Below are 24168 nucleotides of genomic sequence, written 5' to 3' on the forward strand. Positions count from 1 at the left end.
TTCACTGTGTTAGTGCATGTCTGTGTTCACTGTGTTAGTGCATGTCTGTGTTCACTGTGTTAGTGCATGTCTGTGTTCACTGTGTTAGTGCCTGTCTGTGTTCACTGTGTTAGTGCATGTCTGTGTTCACTGTGTTAGTGCATGTCTGTGTTCACTGTGTTAGTGCATGTCTGTGTTCACTGTGTTAGTGCCTGTCTGTGTTCACTGTGTTAGTGCCTGTCTGTGTTCACTGTGTTAGTGCATGTCTGTGTTCACTGTGTTAGTGCATGTCTGTGTTCACTGTGTTAGTGCATGTCTGTGTTCACTGTGTTAGTGCCTGTCTGTGTTCACTGTGTTAGTGCCTGTCTGTGTTCACTGTGTTAGTGCATGTCTGTGTTCACTGTGTTAGTGCATGTCTGTGTTCACTGTGTTAGTGCCTGTCTGTGTTCACTGTGTTAGTGCATGTCTGTGTTCACTGTGTTAGTGCATGTCTGTGTTCGGGTATGTTGGAAATTGGTGTGTAGCACAAGTGTGTTGAATGTTTATGTTAGTTGGTAAGTTTTTGTAGGCCTGGGGGAGTGAGTTTGTGTGTATGTGTGTGTGTGTGTGTGTGTGTGTGTGTGTGTGTGTGTGTGTGTGTGTGTGTGTGTGTGTGTGTGTGTGTGTGTGTGTGTGTGTGTGTGTGTGTGTGTGTGTGTGTGTGTGTGTGTGTGTGTGCATATCTATGTGAATTCATTTGCCTGCATGCCTGTGTGTGTATAGTTGTGTCTGTATCTGTGGCCTTTGCAGACTTACTAGATTCTCTTGACTGTAGCTGATTAATAGAACCTCACACTTTCATCCACAGCCTGTCACCTTGTCAGTACGCCTCTCTCCCCTGCAGCCACTTCTTTCAGGAGTGGTTTCCTCTAGTAACCTCTGCCATTCTCTCCTCCCTGGGCGGAAGGCACCTTATACAGTAGCGCCGGCTGGTCAGAGTGATTGCAGGGGAATCTACAAGTATAAAGAATTAATATGGCTGGCGGTCTGTGACTCATGCTGTGGTCATTGGGCAGAGACCTGTCCACGGTGAGGCAAGATGGGAATAAGCTATATTGAGACTTCTACACCTTGGTACCTTTTCACCATTCACACTTATTTTGGCTGACAGACAGAGAGAGAGGGAGAGAGAGAGAGAGATGCGGGTTGGAAAGAGGAGGAGGGAGAAGCTGGGAGGGAAGGAGAGAGAGACAAAGGCAGTGACAGATAGACAGAGAGAGAGAGAGAGAGAGAGTGAGATGGGGAAAGAGAGATGGACACAAAAGGTGAGAGCTAGAGAGTTTCTTTGTTTATTCTTTATGTCAAAAAGTAAAGGCCTTGAACAACTGCACTAGTGTGAGAGTACTCAGTAACAGGGATGAAGGATTAGAGGAGAGGGTAAAAGAGAGAAATACTAGATAGTGTGAGAGTACTCAGTAACGGGGAGGGTAAACCAGAGAAATACTAGATAGTGTGAGAGTACTCAGTAACGGAGAGGGTAAAATAGAGAAATACTAGATAGTGCAAATGAAAGAGGAAAAAACAGGCAGAGAAAGAAATACAAAGAGAGAGAAATATAGAGTGGGGGGGAGCAGCCTACAGAAGGAAGTGAAAACAAATAAATTAGAAATACAGTAGATAGATCCACTATCTGCTGTACTGAGGTCAGGTAAAGGTCACCTTGGAGCCCTGTGTTTATGGTATGCAGAGGTAGAATCGGCCCCGGGCCCTCATAGGCATATTCAGCAGATGTAAACGCTGCGCTGAGGTCAGATCCAGAGGCGGACACGGTGGGGCTTTGTGTTCAGAGCCCTGCCAAATCCCCAGGCCCAGGATCAGATGAATTAGAATGGAACGCACAAGAGCTATAGGTCCCAGCCTCGGGGTGGGCTTAGCATTAACATAAACAGAGGAAAGGAGGGCGGGAGGAGAGGAGAGGAGAGGAGGGAAGAGTGGGCAATTTCAAACCTGTTGTAGATAATCTGTTACATGTATTCTTTTTTTATTAATTCAAATAGAAAAAATCATAGAATATGCAAACACAGTATTTGATGTACTAATAGTGAATAAATATACCTATTGCAATCTTTAATCTTCAATAAATCTAGTGGGAGGTAGAGATTCGGGGGTGGGCCGAATATTTTGATATTGAAAAATACAGTGCCAGTCAAAAGTTTGGACACACCTACTCATTCAAGGGTTTTTCTTTATTTTTTACAATTTTCTACATTGTAGAATAATAGTGAAGACATCAAAACTTTGAAATAACACATGTAACACAATCATAACACAATAACACAATCATGTAGTAACCAAAAAAGTGTTATATTTAATATTTTTGATTCTTCAAAGTAGCCACCCTTTGCGTTGATGGCAGGTTTGCAAAATCTTGGCATTCTCTCAACCAGCTTCATGAGGAATGCTTTTCTAACAATCTGGAAGGAGTTCCCACATATGCTGAGCACTTGTTGGCTGCTTTTCCTTCGCTCTGTGAACGAGTTGGTCCAACTAATCCCAAACCATCTCAAGTGGGTTTAGGTCGCGTGATTGTGGAGGCCAGGTCATTTGATGCAGCACTCCATCACTCTCCTTCTTGGTCAAATAGCCCTTACACAGCCTGGATTGGTGTTGGGTCATTGTCCTGTTGAAAAAAATTATAGTCCCACTCAGTGGCGATTTTAGCATGTAAATCTTGGTGGGGCGAATTTTAAAAAAATCATGTTTTAGATGCGTGCCAGCAAATCCACTACACTACACAACACAACACTAAACAATACATTCATTGCACTATAACGGTGACAGGTGGTGCCCGCACACTGTTAGGGCCTACATAAAGCTGTCCCAACAGCAGAGTCCCAACAGCCGAGTCCCAACATCTTACCACTGCTACACCTGGCTATCAGCAGAGCCTTGTCTGGCAGCGAAACAGTTCATTCAGCCTCATTTATAGCTGACATGGCTGACTTTCTTATTTGTGTCCTTTAGTAGTGGTTTCTTTGCAGCAATTCGGCCATGAAGGCCTGATCCACTCAGTCTTTTCTGAACAGTTGATGTTGAGATGTGTCTGTTACTAGAACTCTGGGAAGCATTTATTTTTCCCTGCAATTTCTGACGCTGGTAACTCTAATGAACTTATCCTCTGCAGCAGAGGTAACTCTAATGAACTTATCCTCTGCAGCAGAGGTAACTCTAATGAACTTATCCTCTGCAGCAGAGGTAACTCTGTGTCTTCTTTTCCTATGGTGGTCCTAATGAGAGCCAGTTTCATCATAGCGCTTGATGGTGTTTGCGACAGCACTCGAAGAAAATGTTCCGCATTGACTGACCTTCATGTCTTAAAGTAATGATGGACTGTCACTTCTCTTTGCTTATTTGAGCTGTTGTTGCCATAATATGAACTTGGTCTATTACCAAATAAGGCTATCTTCTCTATACCACCCCTACCTTCTCACAACATAACTGATTGGCACAAACACATGAAGAAGAAATTCCACAATTTAACAAGGCACACCTGTTAATTGACTACATCATGAAGCTGGATTAGAGAATGACACGAGTGTGCAAAGCTGTCATCAAGGCAAAGGTTGGTGTCACGTGTGCTCCCTCTCCGGCCTCTAGGTCACCAGGCTGCTCGTTATGTCGCACACCTGTCACCAGAGTTACGCGCATCTGCTCATAATGACACTCACCTGGACTCCATCACCGCCTTGATCACCTGCCCTTTATATTTCACTCCCTTTGATTTCTTCCCCAGTCGTCATTGTTTCTGTGTCATGTTGGTGCGCTGTTCGTGTTGTGTTTATTTATTAATTAAATGTATTCACTCCCTGAACTTGCTTCCCAGCATACATCGTTACAGGTGGCTACTTAAAAAGAATCTCAAATATAAAATATATTTTGATTTGTTAAAACCTTTTTTGTTTACTGCATGATTCCATATGTGTTATTCTATAGTTTTGATGTCTTCACTATTATTCTACAATGTAGAAAATAGTAAAGAATAAAGAAGAACCCTGGAATGAGTAGACGTATCCAAACTGGTCCTGTACATTGAAAAATATTAGTGCTTGAGGTATTGCAGGTGTAATTCCTTGTTTATGAGTGACTGGGAAAGTTTGGAAACACTATTAATCAGCACTATTAAGAACCTACAATTCATGCTTTTCTTCCCCTGAATTAATTTCATATTGACATCAATTGATTGCATCTTTCACACAAAAGTTAGGATTAAGCCCTTTAGCAAACAATCAATTTGGTGCAGTACATTGGATTCTAAAGACGTAGACTATGGAGTCATCCTGATGGATTCTAAAGGCATGGACTATGCAGTCATCCAGTTGGATTCTAAAGACGTAGACTATGGAGTCATCCAGTTGGATTCTAAAGACGTAGACAATGCAATCATCCAGTTGGATTCAAAAGACGTAGACAATGAAGTCATCCAGTTGGATTCTAAAGACGTAGACAATGCAATCATCCAGTTGGATTCTAAAGACGTAGACAATGAAGTCATCCAGTTGGATTCTAAAGACGTAGACAATGAAGTCATCCAGTTGGATTCTAAAGACGTAGACAATGCAATCATCCAGTTGGATTCTAAAGACATAGACTATGGAGTCATCCTGATGGATTCTAAAGGCATGGACTATGCAGTCATCCAGTTGGATTCTAAAGACATAGACAATGCAATCATCCAGTTGGATTCTAAAGACGTAGACAATGCAATCATCCAGTTGGATTCTAAAGACGTAGACAATGAAGTCATCCAGTTGGATTCTAAAGACATAGACTATGGAGTCATCCTGATGGATTCTAAAGGCATGGACTATGCAGTCATCCAGTTGGATTCTAAAGACGTAGACAATGCAATCATCCAGTTGGATTCTAAAGACGTAGACAATGAAGTCATCCAGTTGGATTCTAAAGACATAGACTATGTAGTCATCCAGTTTGATTCTAAAGACGTAGACTATGGAGTCATCCAGTTGGATTCTAAAGATGTAGACTATGGAGTCATCCAGTTGGATTCTAAAGACGTAGACTATGGAGTCATCCAGTTGGATTCTAAAGACGTAGACTATGGAGTCATCCAATTGGATTCTAAAGACGTAGATTACGGAGTCATCCAGTTGGATTCTAAAGACGGAGACTATGGAGTCATCCAGTTGGATTCTAAAGACGTAGACTATGGAGTCATCCAGTTGGATTCTAAAGACGTAGACTATGGAGTCATCCAGTTGGATTCTAAAGACGTAGACTATGGAGTCATCCAGTTGTTGGTACAGTAGGAGGAAAATAATGAATAGTCACTGTCTCCATCCCAAATGGCACCCTGTTCCCTATATGGGGGTATTAAATAAAGTTTAAAGTTAAATAAAGGTTAAATATAAACACCCATAGGGTCAAAAGCTGTGCAGTATGTGGAGATTAGGGTGCAATTTGGGATGCAGATGTGTAGGAAGTAGTGAGTCATCTCCATGGCTCTGTATGACAGTAAAGTCCTCTACTCCAATGATCTGAGGCCAAGGTACTGTAAGCCTGGAGACATACACACAGTAAGCTCCACAGAGAGGAGATGAGGGAGGGAGCGGTGCAGTGACAGGGAGGTGAGAGTGGTGAAAGCAAAATGAATGAAGGTATGGTGAGACATAGAGAGAGCAAGAGAGAGGGAGGGAGGGAGAGAGAGAGAAAGAGAGATATACAGGACAGGGAATATAGAGAAGGGAAAGAGGGGATGGAGAAAGAAGGTAAGGCAAACAACAGGAAGCAATAAATAAATTATGAGAGGGATTGAATGCGGTTGAGAGAGCAAAAGAGTCTCTTCTCCTCTTTTCCATGCTTTTCTGTGACAGACCAAAGTAAGGGTTACCATTGAAGCGCCTCAAAGCCCCCTTGTCTATGTAATCCAGGTAACGTGGCATGAATGAGCGATAGAACATCAAGCAAACCTCGCAACCGCCCACCAACGACTTGCACGCTAACTCACTATGCGGCAGCCACGACCGCCCCATGCCAGTCCCTCACCGCGTGCCGAGCAGCGCTTATCTGGGCTGACAAATCCTTCATTAAAAAACACTCTGTGGATTCACATGCATAAATCTCACAGGGCTACATGAGGATTGCTTGTTTATGTATACGTGTCAGATTCATTTCATCTGAGGATTGTGGTGTGCAGTGAGAGAGTATGGAGTATGTTTGTGTTATGGGAGGGGTGTGTCTATATGTTTGTGTTATGGGAGGGGTGTGTCTATATGTTTGTGTTATGGGAGGGGTGTGTCTATATGTTTGTGTTATGGGAGGGGTGTGTCTATATGTTTGTGTTATGGGAGGGGTGTGTCTATATGTTTGTGTTATGGGAGGGGTGTGTCTATTAGTTTGTGTTATGGGAGGGGTGTGTCTATATGTTTGTGTTATGGGAGGGGTGTGTCTATATGTTTGTGTTATGGGAGGGGGGTGTCTATATGTTTGTGTTATGGGAGGGGTGTGTCTATATGTTTGTGTTATGGGAGGGGTGTGTCTATATGTTTGTGTTATGGGAGGGGTGTGTCTATATGTTTGTGTTATGGGAGGGGTGTGTCTATATGTTTGTGTTATGGGAGGGGGGTGTCTATATGTTTGTGTTATGGGAGGGGTGTCTATATGTTTGTGTTATGGGAGGCAGAGAGGAGGTGAGGAAAGAGGAGGTAGAGAGGGGTGAGGAAGGAGGAGGAGGCAGACAGGAGGTGAGGAAAGAGGAGGGAGAGAGGAGGTGAGGAAAGAGGAGGGAGAGAGGGATGAGGAAGGAGGAGGCAGAGAGGAGGTGAGGAAGGAGGAGGCAGAGAGGAGGTGAGGAATGAGGAGGGAGAGAGGAGGTGAGGAAGGAGGAGGCAGAGAGGAGGTGAGAAAGGAGGAGGCAGAGAGGAGGTGAGAAAGGAGGAGGCAGAGAGGAGGTGAGGAAGGAGGAGGCATAGATGAGGTGAGGAAGGATGGAGAGAGGGGTGAGGTAGGAGGGGGCAAAGATGAGGTGAGGAAGGAGGAGGGAGAGAGGGGTGAGGAAGGAGGATGAGGCAGAGAGGAGGTGAGGAAGGAGGAGAAAGAAAGGAGTTGAGGAAGGAGGAGGAAGAGAGGAGGTGAGGAAGGAGGAGGCAGAGAGGTGAGGATAGAGGGGGCAGAGATGAGGTGAGGAAGGAGGAGGGAGAGAGGAGGTGAGGAAGGAGGAGGCAGAGAGGAGGTGAGGAAAGAGGGGGCAGAGGTGAGGAAGGAGGAGGGAGAGAGGGATGAGGAAGGAGGAGGGAGAGAGGGGTGAGGAAGGAGGAGGCAGAGAGGAGGTGAGAAAGGAGGAGGGAGAGAGGAGGTGAGGAAGGAGGAGGCAGAGGGGAGGTGAGAAAGGAGGAGGCAGCGGTGAGGAAGGAGGCAGAGAGGAGGTGAGGAAGGAGGAGGAGGCAGAGAGGAGGTGAGGAAGGAGGAGGCAGAGAGGAGGTGAGATAGAAGGAGGGAGAGAGGAGGTGAGGAAGGAGGAGGCAGAGAGGAGGTGAGGAAGGAGGAGGCAGCGGTGAGGAAGAGGCAGAGAGGAGGTGAGGAAAGAGGAGGTAGAGAGGAGGTGAGAAAGGAGGAGGGAGAGAGGGGTGAGGAAGGAGGAGGAAGCAGAGAGGAGGTGAGGAAAGAGGAGGGAGAGAGGAGGTGAGGAAAGAGGAGGGAGAGAGGGATGAGAAAGGAGGAGGCAGAGAGGAGGTGAGGAAGGAGGAGGCAGAGAGGAGGTGAGGAATGAGGAGGGAGAGAGGAGGTGAGGAAGGAGGAGGCAGAGAGGAGGTGAGAAAGGAGGGGGCAGAGAGGAGGTGAGAAAGGAGGAGGCAGAGAGGAGGTGAGGAAGGAGGAGGCATAGATGAGGTGAGGAAGGATGGAGAGAGGGGTGAGGTAGGAGGGGGCAAAGATGAGGTGAGGAAGGAGGAGGGAGAGAGGGGTGAGGAAGGAGGATGAGGCAGAGAGGAGGTGAGGAAGGAGGAGAAAGAAAGGAGTTGAGGAAGGAGGAGGAAGAGAGGAGGTGAGGAAGGAGGAGGCAGAGAGGTGAGGATAGAGGGGGCAGAGATGAGGTGAGGAAGGAGGAGGGAGAGAGTAGGTGAGAAAGGAGGAGGCAGAGAGGAGGTGAGGAAAGAGGGGGCAGAGGTGAGGAAGGAGGAGGGAGAGAGGGATGAGGAAGGAGGAGGGAGAGAGGGGTGAGGAAGGAGGAGGCAGAGAGGAGGTGAGAAAGGAGGAGGGAGAGAGGAGGTGAGGAAGGAGGAGGCAGAGAGGAGGTGAGAAAGGAGGAGGCAGCGGTGAGGAAGGAGGCAGAGAGGAGGTGAGGAAGGAGGAGGAGGCAGAGAGGAGGTGAGGAAGGAGGAGGCAGAGAGGAGGTGAGATAGAAGGAGGGAGAGAGGAGGTGAGGAAGGAGGAGGCAGAGAGGAGGTGAGGAAGGAGGAGGCAGCGGTGAGGAAGAGGCAGAGAGGAGGTGAGGAAGGAGGAGGGAGAGAGGAGGTGAGGAAGGAGGAGGGAGAGACGAGGTGAGGAAGGAGGAGGGAGAGAGGGATGAGGAAGGAGGAGGAGGCAGCGGTGAGGAAGGAGGCAGAGAGGAGGTGAGGAAGGAGGAGGGAGAGAGGAGGTGAGGAAGGAGGAGGTAGAGAGGAGGTGAGGAAGGAGGAGGGAGAGAGGAGGTGAGAAAGGAGGAGGGAGAGAGGGTTGAGGAAGGAGGAGGCAGAGAGGAGGTGAGGAATGAGGAGGGAGAGAGGAGGTGAGGAAGGAGGAGGCAGAGAGGAGGTGAGAAAGGAGGGGGCAGAGAGGAGGTGAGAAAGGAGGAGGCAGAGAGGAGGTGAGGAAGGAGGAGGCATAGATGAGGTGAGGAAGGATGGAGAGAGGGGTGAGGTAGGAGGGGGCAAAGATGAGGTGAGGAAGGAGGAGGGAGAGAGGGGTGAGGAAGGAGGATGAGGCAGAGAGGAGGTGAGGAAGGAGGAGAAAGAAAGGAGTTGAGGAAGGAGGAGGAAGAGAGGAGGTGAGGAAGGAGGAGGCAGAGAGGTGAGGATAGAGGGGGCAGAGATGAGGTGAGGAAGGAGGAGGGAGAGAGTAGGTGAGAAAGGAGGAGGCAGAGAGGAGGTGAGGAAAGAGGGGGCAGAGGTGAGGAAGGAGGAGGGAGAGAGGGATGAGGAAGGAGGAGGGAGAGAGGGGTGAGGAAGGAGGAGGCAGAGAGGAGGTGAGAAAGGAGGAGGGAGAGAGGAGGTGAGGAAGGAGGAGGCAGAGAGGAGGTGAGAAAGGAGGAGGCAGCGGTGAGGAAGGAGGCAGAGAGGAGGTGAGGAAGGAGGAGGAGGCAGAGAGGAGGTGAGGAAGGAGGAGGCAGAGAGGAGGTGAGATAGAAGGAGGGAGAGAGGAGGTGAGGAAGGAGGAGGCAGAGAGGAGGTGAGGAAGGAGGAGGCAGCGGTGAGGAAGAGGCAGAGAGGAGGTGAGGAAGGAGGAGGGAGAGAGGAGGTGAGGAAGGAGGAGGGAGAGACGAGGTGAGGAAGGAGGAGGGAGAGAGGGATGAGGAAGGAGGAGGAGGCAGCGGTGAGGAAGGAGGCAGAGAGGAGGTGAGGAAGGAGGAGGGAGAGAGGAGGTGAGGAAGGAGGAGGTAGAGAGGAGGTGAGGAAGGAGGAGGGAGAGAGGAGGTGAGAAAGGAGGAGGGAGAGAGGGTTGAGGAAGGAGGAGGAGGCAGAGAGGAGGTGAGGAAGAAGGAGGCAGAGAGGAGGTGAGATAGAAGGAGGGAGAGAGGGATGAGGAAGGAGGAGGCAGAGAGCAGGTGAGGAAGGAGGAGGGAGAGAGGGGTGAGGCAGGGGATCGAGGTTTGTGATGGGGACAGGAGTGAAGAGGGAGAAGTTGAGAAGTGATGCAGGGAGTTTGGAGACCCTCAAGGGTAAATACAGTGGCCTCATGAATACAACACAAGCTCCCACTCATACATGCATACACACAGAAACAGAAGATGACTGTTAGTTACCACTCTTCAAATCCCTCTCTCTGTCCCCCCTCATACACATACAGTACGTAAACACACACAAGCACACATTCATACACATCCGTAAACACACACAAGCACACATTCATACACACATGCAAACACACACACACTCACACCTAGCACTGCACCGCTATCTTCATCACCCCTCTCTATTAACCAGGACCTCATCACAGCAGAACCCTGAGGGCATCTCTCTCTCTCTCTCCCCTTTCTCTCCGCTCTTCTCCCCCTCTGTCCATCCAGTAGGAGGCACCCGGCACATGCAGTGAGCCCCAGAGCCCAGGGTCTTAATGAAGACTAATGCAAGGAATCATTTTGAACAACCTTCCCTCCATCTGGCCAGTGCCAGACTCCCTCACAGCGCCTCCCATCTCCGCCACAATTAACACAGCAGCAGCTGAGGAGAGAGAAGCTTCTCAAGACTAGACAAGACTCTCTCTTCCGGTGGAAGCTGGAATGTGTGCCTTGCAGAAGCTCCAACTTCCAGATGGACATGTACTGTAGCAGCCTTAATAGTAAGGTTATATGGGTGTACAGTTACTTGGGAACCTTGTGTTTTAATAGAATGGCATTGTTGAAAACAGCAGGACGCGACTTGTAACACTACTTGTAACGCGACTTGTAACTACTAATTTACTGCAATTGGCCCCATTTCTACGCAAATTCACATCAAATGGGAGATAAATCTGTTGTGATATACCCTGGAATCGAGCCAGGGTCTGTAGTTACTCCTCTAGCACTGAGATGCAGTGCCACTCGGGAGCACAGTCAAGCACACCTCAAACACTTTCTAGTCATGGATGTACAGAATGTATATGACCCAGGTCTGATACATATAGGTATAGATATACAGTACACTCCATGACTCCATCCAGCCATTAGCTCTGACACATACCACACCCCCCATAGTTTACATCCCTGACTCTCACAGGCTGCTCCTCTGAGTGTGCCCTGTAGTGTACTGTATGTAGAGTATAGCCCATAGGCAGAGCTGGGAGAGAAGTTGGCGTTCCAACTGTGTGTGTGTGTGCATGCGTGCGTGCGTGTGTGTGTGTGTGTGTGTGTGTGTGTGTGTGTGTGTGTGTGTGTGTGTGTGTGTGTGTGTGTGTGTCTGTGTGTGTGTGTGTGTGTGTGTCAGTATGGAAGATAGAGGACATACACACCTTCCTCCCAGCCATTATGTGTTCCACTCCCATCAGCATGTGTCAAATCAGGGGAACCTTTTAAAACTGTCAAGGGTTTTGTACATTGATGCCCTGTGTATATGTGTGTGTGTGTGCACATGGGGGGGGGGGGGGGGGGGGGGGGGGATTAGACTATCATCAGAATTAGGCTATCATCCATGCTTCTCAAATGTCAATTTTCTAAGTTGTTCCAAACGTCAAGGTGTTTACTGTTAAGTTCAGGCATTAACTCTGAATATGTAAAGTTAGGGATAAGTTCAGGCATGAACTCTGAATGTGTAAAGTTAGGGATAAGTTCAGGCATTAACTCTGAATATGTAAAGTTAGGGATAAGTTCAGGCATGAACTCTGAATGTGTAAAGTTAGGGATAAGTTCAGGCATTAACTCTGAATGTGTAAAGTTAGGGATACGTTCAGGCATTAACTCTGAATGTGTAAAGTTAGGGATAAGTTCAGGCATTAACTCTGACTGTGTAAAGTTAGGGATAATTTCAGGCATTAACTCTGAATGTGTAAAGTTAGGTATAGGTTCAGGCATTAACTCTGAATGTGTAAAGTTAGGTATAGGTTCAGGCATTAACTCTGAATGTGTAAAGTTAGGGATAAGTTCAGACATTAACTCTGAATGTGTAAAGTTAGGGATAAGATCAAGCATTAACAATGATGTATGGTCAGGGATACGTACAGGCATTAACTCTGAATGTGTAAAGTTAGGTAGAGGTTCAGGCATTAACTATGAATGTGTAAAGTTAGGGATAAGTTCAGGCATTAACTCTGAATGTGTAAAGTTAGGGATAAGTTCAGGCATTAACAATGATGTGTGGTCAGGGATAATATCAGGTATTAACTCTGAATGTGTAAAGTTAGGGATAAGTTCAGGCATTAACTCTGAATGTGTAAAGTTAGGGATAAGTTCAGGCATTAACTCTGAATGTCTAAAGTTAGGGATAAGATCAAGCATTAACAATGATGTGTGGTCAGGGATAAGTTCAGGCATTAACTCTGAATGTGTAAAGTTAGGGATACGTTCAGGCATTAACTCTGAATGTGTAAAGTTGGGAATAAGTTCAGGCATTAACTCTGAATGTGTAAAGTTAGGGATAAGTTCAGGCATTAACTCTGAATGTCTAAAGTTAGGGATAGGATCAAGCATTAACAATGATGTGTGGTCAGGGATACGTTCAGGCATTAACTCTGAATGTGTAAAGTTAGGGATAGGTTCAGGCATTAACTCTAAATGTGTAAAGTTAGGGATAAGTTCAGGCATTAACTCTGAATGTGTAAAGTTAGGTATAGGTTCAGGCATTAACTCTGAATGTGTAAAGTTAGGGATAAGTTCAGGCATGAACTCTGAATGTGTAAAGTTAGGGATAAGATCAAGCATTAACAATGATGTGTGGTCAGCGATAAGTTCAGGCATTAACTCTGAATGTGTAAAGTTAGGTAGAGGTTCAGGCATTAACTCTGAATGTGTAAAGTTAGGGATAAGTTCAGGCATTAACTCTGAATGTGTAAAGTTAGGGATAAGATCAGGCATTAACAATGATGTGTGGCCAGGGATATGATCAGGCATTAACTCTGAATGTGTAAAGTTAGGGATAAGTTCAGGCATTAACTCTGAATGTGTAAAGTTAGGGATAAGTGCAGGCATTAACTCTGAATGTCTAAAGTTAGGGATAAGATCAAGCATTAACAATCATGTGTGGTCAGGGATAAGTTCAGGCATTAACTCTGAATGTGTAAAGTTAGGGATAAGTTCAGGCATTAACTCTGAATGTCTAAAGTTAGGGATAAGATCAAGCATTAACAATGATGTGTGGTCAGGGATACGTTCAGGCATTAACTCTGAATATGTAAAGTTAGGGATAAGTTCAGGCATTAACTCTGAATGTGTAAAGTTAGGGATAAGTTCAGGTATTAACTCTGAATATGTAAAGTTATGGATAAGTTCAGGCATTAACTCTGAATGTGTAAAGTTAGGGTTAAGTTCAGGCATTAACTCTGAATGTGTAAAGTTAGGGATAAGTTCAGGCATTAACTCTGAATGTGTAAAGTTAGGGATAAGTTCAGGCATTAACTCTGAATGTGTAAAGTTAGGTAGAGGTTCAGGCATTAACTCTGAATGTGTAAAGTTAGGGATAAGTTCAGGCATTAACTCTGAATGTGTAAAGTTAGGGATAAGTTCAGGCATTAACAATGATGTGTGGCCAGGGATATGATCAGGCATTAACTCTGAATGTGTAAAGTTAGGGATAAGTTCAGGCATTAACTCTGAATGTGTAAAGTTAGGGATAAGTGCAGGCATTAACTCTGAATGTCTAAAGTTAGGGATAAGATCAAGCATTAACAATCATGTGTGGTCAGGGATAAGTTCAGGCATTAACTCTGAATGTGTAAAGTTAGGGATAAGTTCAGGCATTAACTCTGAATGTCTAAAGTTAGGGATAAGATCAAGCATTAACAATGATGTGTGGTCAGGGATACGTTCAGGCATTAACTCTGAATATGTAAAGTTAGGGATAAGTTCAGGCATTAACTCTGAATGTGTAAAGTTAGGGATAAGTTCAGGTATTAACTCTGAATATGTAAAGTTATGGATAAGTTCAGGCATTAACTCTGAATGTGTAAAGTTAGGGTTAACTTCAGGCATTAACTCTGAATGTGTAAAGTTAGGGATAAGTTCAGGCATTAACTCTGAATGTGTAAAGTTAGGGATAAGTTCAGGCATTAACTCTGAATGTGTAAAGTTAGGTAGAGGTTCAGGCATTAACTCTGAATGTGTAAAGTTAGGGATAAGTTCAGGCATTAACTCTGAATGTGTAAAGTTAGGGATAAGTTCAGGCATTAACAATGATGTGTGGTCAGGGATAAGATCAGGCTTTAACTCTGAATGTGTAAAGTTAGGGATAAGTTCAGGCATTAACTCTGAATGTGTAAAGTTAGGGATAAGTTCAGGCATTAACTCTGAATGTCTAAAGTTAGGGATAAGATCAAGCATTAACAATGATGTGTGGTCAGGGATAAGTTCAGGCATTAACTCTGAATGTGTAAAGTTAGGGATAAGTTCAGGCATTAACTCTGAATATGTAAGGGAATACCCCCCTGATTTGGACAAAAACAAATGGCGGTATATTGGCATTGGACAAACCATATACACGATGGTCAATACCACCCAATTTGGCGTTGATTCATGCAAAGTATATTGCAAATGCCATATGGCAATTGCCAATTGTAACACTTCAAAATTCCAATAGGGGGCGTGTGCGTTCCACCGGGGCATTTCATATTGCAAATGGCACCCAAGTCAACATCCAAAAGCCAAATTTTGAAAAATGACATTTTTTAAAAAAAACTTAAAAACCCTTAAAAAAGTGCTTTCTGGACCTTTTTTCGAAATTCTTTCGAGTTTTTTGTCAATTACACATGGGTAAGTACTGTATGAGTATACTTTTGTCATCATATATATATATTTTTTAAGTACATGCGCATAAGGCATATGTTTTGTCCATTTGCAATATGATTTCATAGGAAGTCAAAAGTCAAAAGTCAAAAATGTCAAAATTTGGTAAAAAACTTCACACATCCTTAAAAAAGTGCTTTCTGGACCTTTTTTCAAAATTCTTTCGATTTTTGTGTCAATTACACATGTATAAGAACTTTATCAACATACTTTAGTCATACTTTATTATCATATATATATATATTTTTTTACTTGTGCATAAGGCATATGTTTTCTCCATTTGGAATATGATTTCATAGGAAGTCAAAAGTCAAAAGTCAAAAATGTCAAAATTTGGTAAAAAACTTCATACATCCTTAAAAAAGTGCTTTCTTGACCTTTTTTCAAAATTCTTTCGATTTTTGTGTCAATAACACATGTATAAGAACTTTATCAACATACTTTAGTCATGCTTTATTATCATATTTTTTTTACTTGTGCATAAGGCATATGTTTTCTCCATTTGCAATATGATGTCATAGGAAGTCAAAAGTCTAAGTCAAAAGTAAATATTTTCCTCCGTGCAACTGATGATCTAAAATGTGCAACAAAATTTTTTGGATTTTTTTTGTTTATGTTTCCTTACTTTTTCAAAGTCACTGTGCATTTGCAATATGTTTTAATGGGCAGATACCATCACGAATTTGTCATGCTCAAAATTCAAACTTTACTTTGCTCAAACTATACCTTGGTCAACTTGTATTACATATTTCTTTTTGTTTTACTTGTGCATAAGGCATATGTTTTCTCCATTTGCAATATGATGTCATAGGAAGTCAAAAGTCAAAGTCAAAAGTAAATATTTTCCTCCGTGCACCTGGTGATCTGAAATGTGCACCTGGTGACCTGAAATGTGCACCTGGTGATCTAAAATATGCAACTGGTAACCCAAAAAAAAAATTTTGGGATGTTTTTTTGTTTATGTTTCCTTACTTTTTCAAAGTCACTGTACATTTGCAATATGTTTTAATGGGCAGGTACCATCACAAATTTGTCATGCTCAAAATTCAAACTTTACTTTGCTCAAACTATACCTTGGTCAACTTGTATTACATATTTCTTTTTGTTTTACTTGTGCATAAGGCATATGTTTTCTCCATTTGCAATATGATGTCATAGGAAGTCAAAAGTCAAAGTCAAAAGTAAATATTTTCCTCCGTGCACCTGGTGATCTGAAATGTGCACCTGGTGACCTGAAATGTGCACCTGGTGATCTAAAATATGCAACTGGTAACCCAAAAAAACATTTTTGGGATGTTTTTTTGTTTATGTTTCCTTACTTTTTCAAAGTCACTGTGCATTTGCAATATGTTTTAATGGGCAGGTACCATCACGAATTTGTCATGCTCAAAATTCAAGCTTGTGATCTAAAATATGCAGCTGGTTACCCAACATTTTTTGGGATGTTTTTTTGTTTATGTTTCCTTACTTTTTCAAAGTCACTGTGCATTTGCAATATGTTTTAATGGGCAGGTACCATCACAAATTTGTTTATCGAATTTGTTTATGTTTCCTTACTTTTTCAAAGTCACTGTGCATTTGCAATATGTTTCAATGGGCAGGTACCATCACGAATTTGTCATGCTCAAAATTTTTTAGATGTATTTTTTTTTGTTTCCTTACTTTTTCAAAGTCACTGTGCATTTGGAATATGTTTTAATGGGCAGGTACCATCACGAATTTGTTTATCGAATTTGTTTATGTTTCCTTACTTTTTCAAAGTCACTGTGCATTTGCAATATGTTTCAATGGGCAGGTACCATCACGAATTTGTCATGCTCAAAAAATTTTAGATGTATTTTTTTTTGTTTCTTACTTTTTCAAAGTCACTGTGCATTTGGAATATGTTTTAATGGGCAGGTACCATCACGAATTTGTTTATCGAATTTGTTTATGTTTCCTTACTTTTTCAAAGTCACTGTGCATTTGCAATATGTTTCAATGGGCAGGTACCATCACGAATTTGTCATGCTCAAAAAATTTTAGATGTATTTTTTTTTGTTTCCTTACTTTTTCAAAGTCACTGTGCATTTGGAATATGTTTTAATGGGCAGGTACCATCACGAATTTGTTTATCGAATTTGTTTATGTTTCCTTACTTTTTCAAAGTCACTGTGCATTTGCAATATGTTTCAATGGGCAGGTACCATCACGAATTTGTCATGCTCAAAAAATTTTAGATGTATTTTTTTTTGTTTCCTTACTTTTTCAAAGTCACTGTGCATTTGGAATATGTTTTAATGGGCAGGTACCATCACGAATTTGTTTATCGAATTTGTTTATGTTTCCTTACTTTTTCAAAGTCACTGTGCATTTGCAATATGTTTCAATGGGCAGGTACCATCACGAATTTGTCATGCTCAAAAAATTTTAGATGTATTTTTTTTTGTTTCTTACTTTTTCAAAGTCACTGTGCATTTGGAATATGTTTTAATGGGCAGGTACCATCACGAATTTGTTTATCGAATTTGTTTATGTTTCCTTACTTTTTCAAAGTCACTGTGCATTTGCAATATGTTTCAATGGGCAGGTACCATCACGAATTTGTCATGCTCAAAAAATTTTAGATGTATTTTTTTTTGTTTCCTTACTTTTTCAAAGTCACTGTGCATTTGGAATATGTTTTAATGGGCAGGTACCATCACGAATTTGTTTATCGAATTTGTTTATGTTTCCTTACTTTTTCAAAGTCACTGTGCATTTGCAATATGTTTCAATGGGCAGGTACCATCACGAATTTGTCATGCTCAAAATTTTTTAGATGTATTTTTTTTTGTTTCCTTACTTTTTCAAAGTCACTGTGCATTTGGAATATGTTTTAATGGGCAGGTACCATCACGAATTTGTTTATCGAATTTGTTTATGTTTCCTTACTTTTTCAAAGTCACTGTGCATTTGCAATATGTTTCAATGGGCAGGTACCATCACGAATTTGTCATGCTCAAAATTTTTTAGATGTATTTTTTTTTGTTTCCTTACTTTTTCAAAGTCACTGTGCATTTGGAATATGTTTTAATGGGCAGGTACCATCACGAATTTGTTTATCGAATTTGTTTATGTTTCCTTACTTTTTCAAAGTCACTGTGCATTTGCAATATGTTTCAATGGGCAGGTACCATCACGAATTTGTCATGCTCAAAATTTTTTAGATGTATTTTTTTTTGTTTCCTTACTTTTTCAAAGTCACTGTGCATTTGGAATATGTTTTAATGGGCAGGTACCATCACGAATTTGTTTATCGAATTTGTTTATGTTTCCTTACTTTTTCAAAGTCACTGTGCATTTGCAATATGTTTCAATGGGCAGGTACCATCACGAATTTGTCATGCTCAAAAAATTTTAGATGTATTTTTTTTTGTTTCCTTACTTTTTCAAAGTCACTGTGCATTTGGAATATGTTTTAATGGGCAGGTACCATCACGAATTTGTTTATCGAATTTGTTTATGTTTCCTTACTTTTTCAAAGTCACTGTGCATTTGCAATATGTTTCAATGGGCAGGTACCATCACGAATTTGTCATGCTCAAAATTTTTTAGATGTATTTTTTTTTGTTTCCTTACTTTTTCAAAGTCACTGTGCATTTGGAATATGTTTTAATGGGCAGGTACCATCACGAATTTGTTTATCGAATTTGTTTATGTTTCCTTACTTTTTCAAAGTCACTGTGCATTTGCAATATGTTTCAATGGGCAGGTACCATCACGAATTTGTCATGCTCAAAATTTTTTAGATGTATTTTTTTTTGTTTCCTTACTTTTTCAAAGTCACTGTGCATTTGGAATATGTTTTAATGGGCAGGTACCATCACGAATTTGTTTATCGAATTTGTTTATGTTTCCTTACTTTTTCAAAGTCACTGTGCATTTGCAATATGTTTCAATGGGCAGGTACCATCACGAATTTGTCATGCTCAAAAAATTTTAGATGTATTTTTTTTTGTTTCTTACTTTTTCAAAGTCACTGTGCATTTGGAATATGTTTTAATGGGCAGGTACCATCACGAATTTGTTTATCGAATTTGTTTATGTTTCCTTACTTTTTCAAAGTCACTGTGCATTTGCAATATGTTTCAATGGGCAGGTACCATCACGAATTTGTCATGCTCAAAAAATTTTAGATGTATTTTTTTTTGTTTCCTTACTTTTTCAAAGTCACTGTGCATTTGGAATATGTTTTAATGGGCAGGTACCATCACGAATTTGTTTATCGAATTTGTTTATGTTTCCTTACTTTTTCAAAGTCACTGTGCATTTGCAATATGTTTCAATGGGCAGGTACCATCACGAATTTGTCATGCTCAAAATTTTTTAGATGTATTTTTTTTGTTTCCTTACTTTTTCAAAGTCACTGTGCATTTGGAATATGTTTTAATGGGCAGGTACCATCACGAATTTGTTTATCGAATTTGTTTATGTTTCCTTACTTTTTCAAAGTCACTGTGCATTTGCAATATGTTTCAATGGGCAGGTACCATCACGAATTTGTCATGCTCAAAATTTTTTAGATGTATTTTTTTTTGTTTCTTACTTTTTCAAAGTCACTGTGCATTTGGAATATGTTTTAATGGGCAGGTACCATCACGAATTTGTTTATCGAATTTGTTTATGTTTCCTTACTTTTTCAAAGTCACTGTGCATTTGCAATATGTTTCAATGGGCAGGTACCATCACGAATTTGTCATGCTCAAAAAATTTTAGATGTATTTTTTTTTGTTTCTTACTTTTTCAAAGTCACTGTGCATTTGGAATATGTTTTAATGGGCAGGTACCATCACGAATTTGTTTATCGAATTTGTTTATGTTTCCTTACTTTTTCAAAGTCACTGTGCATTTGCAATATGTTTCAATGGGCAGGTACCATCACGAATTTGTTTATCGAATTTGTTTATGTTTCCTTACTTTTTCAAAGTCACTGTGCATTTGCAATATGTTTCAATGGGCAGGTACCATCACGAATTTGTTTATCGAATTTGTTTATGTTTCCTTACTTTTTCAAAGTCACTGTGCATTTGCAATATGTTTCAATGGGCAGGTACCATCACGAATTTGTCATGCTCAAAATTTTTTAGATGTATTTTTTTTTGTTTCTTACTTTTTCAAAGTCACTGTGCATTTGGAATATGTTTTAATGGGCAGGTACCATCACGAATTTGTTTATCGAATTTGTTTATGTTTCCTTACTTTTTCAAAGTCACTGTGCATTTGCAATATGTTTCAATGGGCAGGTACCATCACGAATTTGTCATGCTCAAAAAATTTTAGATGTATTTTTTTTTGTTTCTTACTTTTTCAAAGTCACTGTGCATTTGGAATATGTTTTAATGGGCAGGTACCATCACGAATTTGTTTATCGAATTTGTTTATGTTTCCTTACTTTTTCAAAGTCACTGTGCATTTGCAATATGTTTCAATGGGCAGGTACCATCACGAATTTGTTTATCGAATTTGTTTATGTTTCCTTACTTTTTCAAAGTCACTGTGCATTTGCAATATGTTTCAATGGGCAAGTACCATCACGAATTTGTCATGCTCAAAATTTTTTAGATGTATTTTTTTTTGTTTCCTTACTTTTTCAAAGTCACTGTGCATTTGGAATATGTTTTAATGGGCAGGTACCATCATGAATTTGTTTATCGAATTTGTTTATGTTTCCTTACTTTTTCAAAGTCACTGTGCATTTGCAATATGTTTCAATGGGCAGGTACCATCACGAATTTGTTTATCGAATTTGTTTATGTTTCCTTACTTTTTCAAAGTCACTGTGCATTTGCAATATGTTTCAATGGGCAGGTACCATCACGAATTTGTTTATCGAATTTGTTTATGTTTCCTTACTTTTTCAAAGTCACTGTGCATTTGCAATATGTTTCAATGGGCAGGTACCATCACGAATTTGTCATGCTCAAAATTTTTTAGATGTATTTTTTTTTGTTTCTTACTTTTTCAAAGTCACTGTGCATTTGGAATATGTTTTAATGGGCAGGTACCATCACGAATTTGTTTATCGAATTTGTTTATGTTTCCTTACTTTTTCAAAGTCACTGTGCATTTGCAATATGTTTCAATGGGCAGGTACCATCACGAATTTGTCATGCTCAAAAAATTTTAGATGTATTTTTTTTTGTTTCTTACTTTTTCAAAGTCACTGTGCATTTGGAATATGTTTTAATGGGCAGGTACCATCACGAATTTGTTTATCGAATTTGTTTATGTTTCCTTACTTTTTCAAAGTCACTGTGCATTTGCAATATGTTTCAATGGGCAGGTACCATCACGAATTTGTTTATCGAATTTGTTTATGTTTCCTTACTTTTTCAAAGTCACTGTGCATTTGCAATATGTTTCAATGGGCAAGTACCATCACGAATTTGTCATGCTCAAAATTTTTTAGATGTATTTTTTTTTGTTTCCTTACTTTTTCAAAGTCACTGTGCATTTGGAATATGTTTTAATGGGCAGGTACCATCATGAATTTGTTTATCGAATTTGTTTATGTTTCCTTACTTTTTCAAAGTCACTGTGCATTTGCAATATGTTTCAATGGGCAGGTACCATCACGAATTTGTTTATCGAATTTGTTTATGTTTCCTTACTTTTTCAAAGTCACTGTGCATTTGCAATATGTTTCAATGGGCAGGTACCATCACGAATTTGTTTATCGAATTTGTTTATGTTTCCTTACTTTTTCAAAGTCACTGTGCATTTGCAATATGTTTCAATGGGCAGGTACCATCACGAATTTGTCATGCTCAAAATTTTTTAGATGTATTTTTTTTTGTTTCCTTACTTTTTCAAAGTCACTGTGCATTTGGAATATGTTTCAATGGGCAGGTACCATCACGAATTTGTCATGCTCAAAAAATTTTAGATGTATTTTTTTTTGTTTCTTACTTTTTCAAAGTCACTGTGCATTTGCAATATGTTTTAATGGGCAGGTACCATCACGAATTTGTCATGCTATAAAAATCCTGCAGGAATGTGAAATTGACTGGCCCGATGAACTCGGGATGGCTTTGCAGTGATTCTGGGTCATCTCAATCGCTCGTTTGGGTTGATTTCAGAATGTCGCTTTTGGTGATGTTTTTTCACTATAGAATCATATTGCAAATGTACAAGAGTCAAGTGGACAAGAGTCCATCAGTCAATTAGATATCATTCTGACCACCAAACTGATACAAACTGACACCAAACCCACTTTTTCCAACTCGTTTAGTAGCCAACTATTACATACTTCAGAGCTGGCCCAAAATTCACAACGCCTTCGGTACAAACCATAAAAAAACCATAAAACACGTAGTTACGTTCTAGCTGCGGGTCCATTTCTTATGTTATGTGTTGGCCTAGCTGAGGCGACCCCGAATCCCAAGTTTCGGCTCGATAGGTCATTTGGTGTCCGAGAAAAACCCTAATTGGTGCTGAAAATCCACTATTTTCCATGACTTGCTACGGGGTCCTTGAATGAGATATCGGACAGAAACGTTGGGGTCTGTCTATATGGGCCGAGACGTTCGCAATGCACCTAGTCTTGCGACTCTGGGACATTTCTAAATGTCGTCATTTTCGTGATGCAAAAATGAATTGAAGTTATTTCAAATGTACGAGGCTGTTTCTCGGTCCGAGAACCTTCTAGAGCCACGTAACTCACCACGCACCATCTACGGGAGGTCTAGAACAGGTTTCTAAAGTTTCGGAACTCTAGGTCCGACGGTTCTTTTTTAGCTCCAACAAAGCTAACTATTGGAGCCACTGTCTGTCTCTACGCACCCCAATACGTCCCTCCATCCAAGTTGTGTTTTAGTGCAATTTTTTTTTCCTTTGATTTTTTTTGGGAAAAATGACTGATTTACAGTTCATGGGGGTTGCCTAATCACACATATGAAGTTTTGGAAAGATCAGACTTTTTTAACCCTTCGAAACAGCCCCTGAGACACCAATTATGGCACTTCCGGTTGGCACAGGAAGTTATAAATCAACACATATCCTCATTGGGGTATGATGTTACAGAATCCTGAGTTTTAAGTCCTTACGTTAAGAATTGACTGATCTACACAGGGTTGAATGCACTATGTCTATCAAACTGCATGCAGTGTATGGGTAAACACTTTTAGGGGCATTTTAACCACTTCCGGTTGGTCCAGGAAGCTTAGAATCAACACAGGTAGACCTCATAGTGGCCTGATGGACTGGTACCGAAGACAGGTTCATACGGCATTCATAACCCACATAGGCCTCAGGTTGAAATTAGGGGTGCAGGCAATGTATTCCTATGGGGAGAGATGACACTGTAATCTGTGAGATCAAAAAACACTGTTTTACTGTGAAGGGTTAATGCCACACGGTCAAGGTTAGGCTTGTTCAGATCGGGAGGACCTTAGGAACATTCATGTGGTGGAATTTTTCTTCTCACTCTAACGGTTCTCTCACTGTCACCCAAAAGCAAATGACATTGTGGTGCAGGCTTCATTTTGGGCCTACTATTGTAATGGTCGCTGCGCCTAGACCGAGCGAGCTACGGTCAAGCGGGATAGCTCGTTGAACTCAGAACAGTCTGGAGACTATGGTGATGCCATTTTTTGTGTTGATTTCAGAATGCCATTTTGGTGATGGTCCCTCTCCGTTTAAACATATTGCAAATGTACAAAAGTCAACTAGCAAGTCAGTGTCCATCAGTCAATTAGATGTCATTATGACACCAAATGGATATCAATTGACACCAAACCCACTTTTTCCTACTCATTTAGTAGCCAACTATCACATATGTCAGAGCAGGCCCATAATTCACAGCGCCTCTAGTTGAAAACATAATAAAAAGGTAAAACACATAGTTACGTTCTAGCTGCGGGTCCAGTTCGGACATTATGTGAAGTCCTATGTGAGGCGACCCCGAATCCCGAGTTTCGGCTCGATAGGTCATTTGGTGTCCGAGAAAAACCCTAATTGGTGCTGAAAATCCACTATTTTCCATGACTTGCTACGGGGTCCTTGAATGAGCTATCAGACAGAAACGTTGGGGTCTGTCTATATGGGCCGAGACGTTCGCAATGCACCTAGTCTTGCGACTCTGGGACATTTCTAAATGTCGTCATTTTCGTGATGCAAAAATGAATTGAAGTTATTTCAAATGTACGAGGCTGTTTCTCGGTCCGAGAACCGTCTAGAGCCACGTAACTCGCCACGCACCATGGCCCGGAGGTCTAGAACAGGTTTCTAAAGTTTCGGAACTCTAGGTCCGACCGTTCTTTTTTAGCTCCAACAAAGCTAACTATTGCGGCCACTGTCTGTCTCTACGCACCCCAATACGTCCCTCCATCCAAGTTGTGTTTTAGTGCAATTTTTTTTTCCTTTGATTTTTTTGGGGAAAAATGACTGATTTACAGTTCATGGGGGTTGCCTAATCACATATATGAAGTTTTGGACAGATCTGACTTTTTTAACCCTTCGAAACAGCCCCTGAGACACCAATTATGGCACTTCCGGTTGGCACAGGAAGC

The sequence above is a fragment of the Oncorhynchus mykiss genome, chromosome 21 (genome assembly GCF_013265735.2).
Source record: "Oncorhynchus mykiss isolate Arlee chromosome 21, USDA_OmykA_1.1, whole genome shotgun sequence".
NCBI classification, from domain to species: Eukaryota; Metazoa; Chordata; class Actinopteri; order Salmoniformes; family Salmonidae; genus Oncorhynchus; species Oncorhynchus mykiss.